At 44.0% G+C, this 11394-nt stretch overlaps 1 long non-coding RNA gene across 1 annotated transcript; it reads left to right on the top strand.

Moving 5' to 3' along the window:
* Positions 1 to 9927: 9927 nt before the first annotated feature.
* Positions 9928 to 11040, top strand: LOC123085733 (uncharacterized). Its single transcript, XR_006439862.1, has 2 exons — positions 9928 to 10317; positions 10599 to 11040. It is a non-coding gene; the product is annotated as an uncharacterized lncRNA (long non-coding RNA).
* The last annotated feature ends 354 nt before the right edge of the window (positions 11041 to 11394 follow it).

Below are 11394 nucleotides of genomic sequence, written 5' to 3'. Positions count from 1 at the left end.
TACTACCTTCATTAGCTGTAGCGGTTTAGACAAAACGCGCTGCTACTACATTCACTAGTTGTAGCGGTTTAGACAAAACGCGCTGCTACTACCTTCACTAGCTGTAGCGGTTTTATAAGGAAATCGCTACTGCTAGCTTGACTGTAGCTGTTTTATAAGGAAATCGCTACTGCCAGTTTTCCTTTTTCTTTTCTTTTATTTTCTTCCACTTTTATTTCCCGAGAGCAGTGAACGAAGGGAAGGCGATATATATTGCATCATTTGACGGTTAAATATGTATACAAAATAGGAACATATATATTACATCATTGGACCCATGCATAATAATGGTTAAGTGTGTATACAAAATAGGAACATATATATATATATATATATATATATATATATATATTACATCATTTGACCGATAACATACGGTTCCTTAGCGCTGACGTTTTCGTTTTTGAGTCAGCTTTTTTCCCTTCTTGTTCGTCGAAGAATAATTGAGCCTCTCATTGTGACTTTGCCTTTTCCATGGAGTAGGATATTTTTTAGGTAATGTAGTATTGATACTTCTTTTGACGTATACTTCATCATCATCGTCATCTTCCCTCATTAGGTTGTCGTACTGATCATAGTCTTCCTCGTTGGCGACTCCATCCATTCTAATGATGTTCCTTTTGCCTCTCCTCACGACAACACGACTGGGATTACATGGGTCGGTTATGAAGAAGCATTGTGTCACGTGCTTAGCGTGTACCCATGGCTTGTTTTTGGCGACAGCATTCATGATAGCGCTCTTGGCGTCGGGTATAGTCATGGTAGTGAAAATCCGGTTTTCTCTTTCGACATTCTTAGCCCATCTGACAAGGAACATCATCGTGTTGTGCAGTCCAGAGTAGCCAAGCTCCCAGATCTCCTCGACCCTTCCATAAAATCGTTCAGTTGCGCTGTTGTCACTGCCGGTCATGCATTCCATCGTCACCCTGAGTTCTGATCACCACTGTCCATATCTTTGGCCTCCGTGTAGAACGTGTATCCATTGATATCATATGCCTGATAGGTTACGAGGTTGGGAGAGGGGCCATGTGCTAAGGCGTATATGAGCAATCCATCCTTAGAGCCCTCCTCCGGGGGATTAGCAATAATATGCTCTTTGAACCAATGCAGGAAAGTGGAGTTGTGCTCTCTAGTAACTTCGGCGTCCGTCCTGCATACCCCCCGGTCACGATACTTCTTTGCGATAATTTCTTTGTGCAGTGCCACGAAAGGATCTACCTCGTCTAGGTGTTGTAGCACTACCAAGTTTGCTCTGTAAAAGTCGCTGCGTCGATCTGAGTATGCTACGTGCAGTTCCCTGCGACCGTTGTAGTGACCTTCTCCTTCAAGCCTCCCATCATACTTGTTAACGGGCAAACCAACACTAACACCAGGCGGCTAGTCTGCGCCATATAGAAAATTCTCACAGAAAGAGATGCACTCTTGTGTCACATAGCCCTGGACGATGCTTCCATCTGGACGGGACATGTTACGAACGAATCCTTTGATGATCCCATTCATCCTCTCAAACGGCATCATGTTGTGCAGGAATGACGGCCCCAGGTCTATTATATCATCCACAATATGGACACACAGATGCACCATCACGTCAAAGAACGCGGGCGGGAAGTACATCTCAAGCTCATTCAGTATCACAATGATCTCTTCCTGTAACCTTCGGAGCTGCTTCACACTGATCGACTTTCGAGAGATGACGTCGAAAAAGTTGCAGAGACCAATAAGCGTGTCACAGACGTGCTTGTCCATTATCCCTCTAAGGGCAACAGGTAGTATCTGCATCATCATCACATGACAGTCATGGGACTTCATCCCGCTGAACCTTTTCTTGTCCGTGTCTAGATATCTGTTTATCTTGCCACAGTGACCGGAACTAACTTTGACTCCGGTAAGGCACTTAAAGAATTGATCGATCTCAGCCTGACTTAAGGTGAAGCAAGAAGGGGGGCAATAATCCTCTTTCTTTATTTTCTTGCCATTCTTCTCCCGTGCCTCTGTCTCCGTCTCTGTCTCGTCTGACATTTTACGGGGCGGCATGTGCAGATCTTTCCTGATTTCCAAATCGTGCAAGTCTTTTCTTGCCTTCGGCCCATCCTTGGTCTTATCCGGCATGTTCATCAGTGTTGCAAGCAAGCTCTCAAGGACATTCTTACAGATATGCATTTGATCAAGGCAATGAGGTGTATCGAGTTTGTGCCAGTACTCCAAGTCCCAGAACAAAGACCTCGTCTTCTATACCTTCAGCAGCGGCTCCGACGCCTTTCTCATCGTCTTTCCCGGCGCGGGGCACTCCTTCCAGTTTTTCAACAGCTCATCGATTTCGGCACCGCTCCTCTTACGTGGAGGTCCTCGATGCTCAGCGTGACCATTTAATAGATCTCCATGGTTTCTCCACGGGTCGTCCTGTTCGAGCCATCTTCGATGCCCCATGTACACGATTTTCCTAGACCTGCCATCTTTCCTTGACGTTAGCTGCAGAGACGTCGTATCATCCACGCACTTCGTGCATCCGCAATATCCATGGCACACCTGGCCTACCACATATCCGTAGCCGAGATAGTCCTGCACTGTCGTGATCAGCGCGGCTCTCATGTTGAAATACTCGCCTTTGCTGGCGTCCCATGTCTTGGCTGGTGTTTTCCATAACGTGTCTAACTCCTCTTGAAGTAGCCCTAGATACAAATTAATATTATTTCCTGGTTGTTTTGGCCGTTGAATAAGCATGCTCATGTGAATGTACTTAGATTTCATGCACAACCAGGCGGGAGGTTGTACATCCATACAAACACGGGCCATGTGCTATGGTTGGTGTTCTGGTTGCCAAACGGATTCATGCCATCGGTACACGCGCCGAGCACGATGTTTCTTACATCACATTCAAAATACCGATAGAAGCTTTTCAACGCTCTCCACTGGCTTCCATCCTTGACGTGTCTCAGCTTCGGATCATCTCCATCGTCGGGCTTCTTCCTCTCCGCGTGCCAGCGCATTAGCTTTGCTTCCTTGGGATCTATAAAATACCTCTGGAGAAGGGGAGTGATCGGTAAGTACCATACCACTTTCTGGGGACATTTCTTCCCGGCCTTCTTGTATCGAGAAGCATTGCACACTGGACAGCTTGTTTTTTCCGCGTGCTCCTTCTGATAAATTATGCAATCGTTCATGCATGCATGGTATCTAACGTGTGGCAGATCAAGAGGGCACACGATCTTCTTGGCCTCATCAACACTACTAGGACATAGATTACCCGCGGGAAGAACATCCTTTAGGTACTTGAGATGCTCATCGAGGCTAGTGTCGGTCCATTTGTTTTTAGCCTTCGTCTTCAGGAGTTGGAGCGTGAAACTCAAGCGGGTCACCTCAGGATTGCAACCATCATACAATGGAGTGTTCGAGTCTACCACCAGTTGCTCCAGCTTAGCCTCCTCTCTAGAAGCAGCTCTCTCAGTACTCGTCTCCTTGCGAAGCAATGCTTGAACATGAAGATCCCGCATAATTAAACTTAGTACCGACGAACTCTGCTGCGTGGAGTCCATGTCGTTCTCTCCGCCGCCATGTCCAGCCCCTTCTCTGCCGCCATGTCCGGCCTCTTCCCCACCGCCATTATCGATCATCTCTTCGTCTTGCCCCGTGTCATCATTTTCTGCCCCGTCGGCATCCTCAATATCGTCATCCTCATCTTCAATTATCCATCGAGTATAGCCATCCATGAAACCATTCATGAGCAGGTGCGCTTCGACACAACCATCGTCATGGGGCTCGAGCCAAACTATTCCTTTGCATTTTCGACACTTACATAAAACCTCTGTCCGGTTATTTTTCTTTCATGTCCTGCACCGCTGACCGCAACCACCTGTCCACCATCGTTCCACTGACCATCGTCAACTCTGCACGGTAATAATAAACAAATTGATTATAAAAATGCGTGCATGCATCAAAGTCATACAAAAATTCGGCATGACTTTCCTTAAAAATAGGACATATATAGATCTAGAGTTTGCCCGGAATTCGCTAAAACGGAAATAAAATCGATATTTCGGCAAAACATAGGCAACTCAAAAGCACAATTTGGCATCAACTCATGCCACACACACAATTTCCATAAACATATCACACACACATAAACATATTTCCATTTTGCAAAAGCATGAAATTTTAATCACCTCTATCTCGAGATCGAGCACACGGTGGAGATGATGATGTAGGGAGATCAAAAATGCACAAAGAACTTCTTAACAAAGATAGATCTAGTTAGGGGGCAAATAGGTTACTTAACTAAATGCTACATCTACCTAGCTAATTTGGGAGGAGACAACTTGAACTAGTGGAGGGGGAAGGAAAAAGAGAAAGGAGATGCATTAATGGAGGTGGTGTAGTTAGGTAGGAGTAATGAAGAGAGAGAAAGGTAGGTAGAAGAGGGAGAGTAATGGGGGAGAAGTATTGAGGAAGAAGAGTGAGAGTGGGAGAGAGGTAGGGGAAAGAGAGAGGAGGGGGGAGGGGGAGGACGGGTGGGGAAAAGGTGGTCGGTGCGGATTAGCAGTAGCGCGGGACGTAAAACGCGCTGCTTCTAAGAAAGTAGCAGCAGCGCGTTTTTGGTACAAGCGCTACTGCTAACCGGGACCGAAAGTGTGCCCAATTTGAAACTTAGCAGCAGCGACCTCAGAAAAACCACGCTACTGCTACAGCTATAGCAGTAGCGCGGCTCGCGGCACCGAATTGCTGCTAAATGGAGTTGGGTGGGCACTATCGGTCGATATTTGTAGCAGCGCGGATTACACCGAGCGCGCTACTGCTAAACACTTGTCAGTAGCTGGTTTTCGACACCCGCGCTACTGCTAATTAGCAGCAGCGCTCCTTTTTGAGCCGCGCTGCTGCTAAAATTCTATGTATAGGGTTTTCCCTAGTAGTGTTAAAAAGACATAATAAGGAATACCTTTCAAATTATTCCTAAAAGCATCTAAACCTAGCAAGAAGATTTGGAGCATAGGAAAATAAACCAACAAACTTGGAAGGAAGCCTGCAAGAAGTATTAAATGAATATAAATAAGAAGAATGTAGGCTGCGAAAACTGCACACTGCCATGTCACGAGATCAGAATTTACAGGAACATGAGCACCATACCAGGCAGGCAAAAGGTTCAAGAACTCTTAAGACAGCGGAAGTCAACCATTCAACAACTAATCGATTGGCCATGTATCATGAAAAACATAAGTAGCGAAGCTCTTCCATGTCTTACCTACTGATTACTCTTTGTATCTTCCTCACAAATAGAGACATCCAACACACATTATAATTTCTCTCTCTCTCTCTCTCTCTCTCTCTCTCTCTCTCTCTCTCTCTCTCTCTCTCTCTCTCTCTCTCTTGTGGGTGTATAATTTTTCTCTCAAAAAACAGACATTACAGGTTCTTGATATTCAGTTCTTTCTATGTACATACAACCTTTAGTCATATGAATGATGTTTCGAGAAAAGTAATTTCAGGTGCATATATCCATGCTCATGTAAGACACACAGAGAATAATTTTGGTACTCGTACTCATGCTCATGTAAGTTATGCCATGAAAAAAGCAATTCATGGTGAGTCCTAAACCACTAACTGACAGACATACAGGGGTAGGGTTGATTAAAACTGAGGCCAGAAACCCCGTGAAAGGAACCTATAGCAGCATGCTCACGATGGAGAAACCAGGCTTCTAATAATGGTGGAGTCTGATGTCACCCCTGAATCGTGCAACTCCCAGTGGGTTTGAGCGAACCTAGAAAAAAAGAACATATCACTGGAAGTAGGTCAAGAATTTACAGAGCTGATGTTGTCATTTTTCAAGGAAAAGAATATTACTCTAATCTAGAGCATTGCACTATAACCATTTAGTTTTCCTTCGCTTTTATCATTTTGTATGACTCATTTATTATGATGCTATCTATTATTTTTAAAATGCAGGACGATAATATCATTTTTTTCAGCAAAAAGGTAAAATCAGACAGTAAGAAATCGAGTAGGAAACGATTGTGGTCTAACTAATAACTGATTTATATATGACATTTGCTCCAGTAATTTTTTTTGTCCCCCACATTGACCAAAAAGTTATGGCAAAGCTATGACATTGTGCAGTGCTTACAAAATATATACAGCCACTGCTTTTGTATCCCTACCAAGAAATCAATCTATGATTGGCTTGAAAACTGCATCCGAGCAATGTACTGCACTTGAAATTCTATTGCACAGATACATGTTCAAGAATCCCGGCATAGGAGCCTAATTGGCAATGAATGAGAAATGATGAATGATTATTCTAAGAGATTAAAACAAAAAAAATGAAGAATTGACGGACTATGTAATACCCAAGATTGAGAATGGGCTGTGTAACTATATCTGCTTGTCCGTTACTACAAAATAAAATGAGATTATTCAGAAAATACCCAAGTGTTTATGCTCTGCTCAGAGATGAACGATCTTGTTTTAATGATATAAAAAGGTAGGGGCCTCACTCCCCATTTAGCTCAAAAGAAGAACCTGGAAGAAATAATATCACAATGTTCAGATAAAAGGGTCAAGTGAGAAATCAATCTGAAACAAAAAAATAGCGAACAGAGAGCAACCTGGGACTGAAAGGAAGATCCACACTTCACAATGGGGATGGACGCACGGGAGCATCAGCAGCAGAGAGGATCTGCTGCAAAAAATAAGAGTACGGTGACGGGCAACATCAAGAACTCTGCTCAAGACGTTATAAAAGGAAGAACATCACAACTGTAGTCTTGTGCAGGGAGAGGAAGAGAAGAAATCAACAGTCACATACAGTAGAAATTTGGCATCAGACCGCCGACCGATGAAGGATCATAGTCCAGGCGTCTAGCCACATCTCCTCCCACCAGCCTCAGAGAGACTGCAAGCTCGCATGTGTCTTGCAAATCGCAACAGAAAGGGGGGCCTCGTTTAATTGCTGCCTAGATTTGGCCGCAACGAGGGTAAGTACCCAGTAACAAATCTGTAGGACAGCGGCGGCGCGAGGAGTCGAAGCCGCCGGCACAATCCTTGAATATGATGGAGCCCGTGCTCGAGGCGCGCGCGTCCCGACGATTCGCCTCGCGTTAGCGGCGGCGGCGGCAATGATGTAGCGGAGGAGGTGTCCTCTTCACACTCCTTCATGGGCACAACTCAACTTCCACAAGTCCGGGGAGACAATCTCATCCACCATCGTTGAGGTGTCCTCGTGCCCACTCCGGCCGCTGCATGGAGGGGAGCGGGCGCCGTGCTCCACCTTGCACTTGACGACAGCTCATGGTCAGGAGTGGGAACGCGAGGGGGGAGGGGGGCGGCGCCGGAGCCCAAGGTCTTTGTGGTGCTGCGCAGCGAGGAGAAGAAGGTCGACCGGCGGAGCGGCATCGAGAGGTAAATCTGGACAGGATGAAACCGAAGGCGAAGGCAAAGAGCGGTGGCTGGCCACACGTGGCAAGGAAACGGTGGCAGATACCAACCCAAATCACCCCTGTCAAATGGAGCCCACAGCGTCCCCGCAGCCACGATTCACCAGGAGGCAGTAATTCCTGGGAGCTTAGAAAGGTAGTGATTCTGTGTGTTGGGCCTTTGGGCTGGAGTACTGTGTCAATTATCTCTACTAGTACGTCTAGACGCTACCACCAGTACAAATAGGTAATTAACATTTCCAAGCTATTTTTTTTAAATAATACATTTTTTTATTAATTTTCATAAATATTACGCTGGGTAAATTTTTTTTAAAAATAATACACCGTCAGCCCGCTGACTGGGCCTAGTCAGCCCACAGCAGGCCGATTGGATTCCAATCGGCCTACAGCTGGCCGACTGGCCCGAGCTAATTGGCTCGCTGTGGGCTAATTGTTTTTGCAAAAAAAGTAGGCATAAAAATTATATGTTTAAAAAAATGTTAATCATGTAATTAAAAAATGTTAAACGTGTATAAAAAAATGTTCCTGATGTATACAAAAATGTACAATATATATGCAATAAAGTTGACTAAAAAATATGTTTTAAAAAGTGTTAATCATGTATTTAAAAATTATTAAATGTGTGTATAAAAATGTTCCTTATCTATACAAAAAATATAGAATGTGTATGAAAAAATGTTGACACAAAAAAATATGTTTGAAAAAAATGTTAATCATGTATTTGAAAAAATGTTCAACGACTACACAAAAATATTTCATGTATTGGAATGAAAGGTTAAACGTGTATAAAAAAATGTTCCAGCTCCGGATCCGGTATGGGAGCATCACGGGCCTAACTATGATTGGTTGCTCTTTTTGTATAGAACTAGAACATTTTTTTCTAACATATTTTTTTGGTGTCAACTTTTTTTCATACACATTCTATATTTTTTGTATAGATAAGGAACATTTTTTATACACACATTTAACAATTTTTAATCATGTATTTGAAAAAATGTCAACTTTTCAAACATATTTTTTTGATGTCAACTTTTCTTCATACACATTCTATATTTTTTGTATAAATAAGGAACATTTTTATACACACATTTAACAATTTTTAAATACATGCTTAACACTTTTTAAAACATATTTTTATGTCAACTTTTTGGCATATATATTGTACATTTTTTGTATGCATCAAGAACATTTTTTATACACGTTTAACATTTTTTAATTACATGATTAACATTTTTTTAAACATATATTTTTTAGGCCTACTTTTTTTTGCAAAAACAATTAGCCCACAGCGAGCCAATTAGCTCCAGTCGGCCCACAGTGGGCCGACAGGACGCAATCAGCCCACAGTGGGCCGACAGGGGCCAGTCGGCCAGCTGTAGGCTGACTGGAATCCAATCGGCCTGCTGTGGGCCGACTAGGCCCAGTCGGCCTGCAGCGGGCCGACGGTGTATTATTTTTGAATTTTTTTTATCCAGCGTAATATTTATGAAAATTAATAAAAAAAAGTATTATTCTAAAATGATGCCGCATTTGCAAGGGGGCGAGACGATGGGGGTGTCTGACCCCTGCCTCCGCCTCTGGGGTCAGGGCCCACATCACGGCTGTCGTGGTGGCACTGGCGACAGGGTGAATGGATCTAGCATAAGGGACTGACGCAGAGTGGGTGGTGACGGTGGAGGCAAGGCCAAACCTTAGTGGTAGGAGTAACATTCGCATGAGATAGAGCAAATCTAGAACCCTCCAGGCCTAGAGGGATGGGGAAGGATAGAGCAGTGAGGCAACACTATGATGTGAATGGCGGAAAAGACCGCCAGTAAAACAAGGGCAAGCTGACAGCTCGACGAGAAGAACATGTGGTGAAAGTCAAGGAGGAGGCCAGCGGATTTGGAGATCCACCAGCGATGTGTCCTTTCTGGTACATTTCATGGTGTGGGCAAATGTTATATTCCTTTAGTGTTCGTTGTACATAAAAAATATTCAGACATACTCATAGAGGTAGTGTGTGAGTTCTTGTTAAAGGAGCATATGTGCATATGTATGAGTGTATGCGTCTGTACTGTGTTAAAAAACATTGGTTTAATGAGGTCTATTCCAGGATTTAGCACGACTTATGCGATTTCTAACGAGACGATTGGCAAAACTTAAGGTACCCATAAACATTCACAGAAAAGAAAAATAATTATTCATCCGTAACCATGATTGCATCTATAATACCTAAATAATTCATCCCCACTATCCTATTTCTCTTGACATGCAGCCTATCCACCTCAGCAGCATTGCCACATCAGCAATTACTCTTATTTATCTTCATGAAACTTACCACGTCAGCATTTTTTTTTTCACAAAATCGTGTGATCCGTGTGTGGTAACCGAAGAGGCCTGTAGACAATGAGTTGGTGTAATAACTGATAAAGCGAAGCCCAACAGAAGCCCGTCAGTCTGTTCGCATCTGGCAGCAGATCGATCGGGCGGTGCGAGGCCGTGAACCACCACCCAAGCACCAGCACCGGGGCGGTGCCCTGCAACCCGCAGCAGATCTGCCACAGCCTCCGGCGGCCGAAAAGGATTAACATCAGGCGCGCAACCCATCACACTCCAAGGAACAAGGTGCATCGGCCAGATCCGCCGTCGAGAAAACGACCTCCAACATCGCCTCGCTACCCTGCAGCCTCGACGTGTCCAACGCCGGCCACCTCGACGACTCCGCCTCCTCAAGGACGGCCTCCACCAACGCCCTAATACCCAGAAACGACGCCATCGCTGCCTCTCGGCGATTCCCCTATCAGTGGGGACGCAACGACGGGAGGATGAGGCAAGCCCCCGCGCATCAATTGCAGAGAGCCTCGTGATGCAGGTGATCCCGCGGCCTTTTTCGGTGCCAATTTGGCGTGTTTTGTACGGTGTTTTCTTAGGACATATGCCCGATGCAGCGTAATGCGGGTTCCTTCTAAGTCATCGGTGCACGCCCCGCCCTCCAAAATCCATTGCTCCTGTTATCGATCCATCTCCCGGATGGCTTCTCATTTTATCAATCCGTTTATCTGATGGCTTCCCGAGTCCCCTACAATTGGTGTTTTGCGATCTATCTATGTACTGATTTGTATCTTCCCTCTCTCGTCTGAGTGTGATGCTCAGGAACTGCTGTTGCCAGTGAGGGATGCAAGAATCTAAGTTGTTTGGCAATACTCTAACAAGGAAGAGTTCTACAACAACAACAAGAAAGGAAAACTGCAGTTGGTTCAAATTCCAGACTGCACTAGGTGTTTCGTTGTAGCTGTTTTGTAGTACTATTGATTAACTGCCACTGTTTTTTCTGATTTTTATGCCTTTTGTAGGTGAAAAAGTAATAGACTGATTATTGGTGATAGGAGATATCTGCATGTCAGCCACGTTGAGTGACCTTCAGATAATGCTCACCTTCTGGGGAAGCTTACTTTAGGAATTTTGCTTTGGACAGACATAATATGCTCCAAGATTTCATGTAAGTTAACCCTTTTTGTCGTTAGCAATCAGTTGTGACAACTTAAAATTCTATGATGGAAATTCGTTCCACAAAGTTATTTAATATTCCGAATCATTGTTGATCTTTGGTGTTCATCTATTTTTTATGAGAAGAAACCTAAAGAGTGCCCTGATTTAGGAAATTCAGATGATACTTGTGGCTGAGTACAATATTGTTTTTGAGGGAGTTTCATGGAAGGATATCATTCCAGAATTAATCTTCGTCCATCACAAGATCAGTATGGTTGGCTTAATGAAGTTAAAGTTCAATTTCTGATTAACCTGTTTCCAATCAGCCTAATCGTTACTCCCTTCGTCCCATAATGTAAAACATTTTTTGACACTAGACTAGAGTGATAGAGCCAAAAAAAACGTCTTACATTACGAGACAGAGAGAGTACTTGGTTAGATAGCAATCCAACAAGACAGT

Source organism: Triticum aestivum, chromosome 1B (genome assembly GCF_018294505.1).
Source record: "Triticum aestivum cultivar Chinese Spring chromosome 1B, IWGSC CS RefSeq v2.1, whole genome shotgun sequence".
In the NCBI taxonomy this organism is placed as follows: Eukaryota; Viridiplantae; Streptophyta; class Magnoliopsida; order Poales; family Poaceae; genus Triticum; species Triticum aestivum.
The sequence above is the reverse complement of the archived record's forward strand: the minus strand, read 5'-3'. Positions and strand labels throughout refer to the sequence as shown.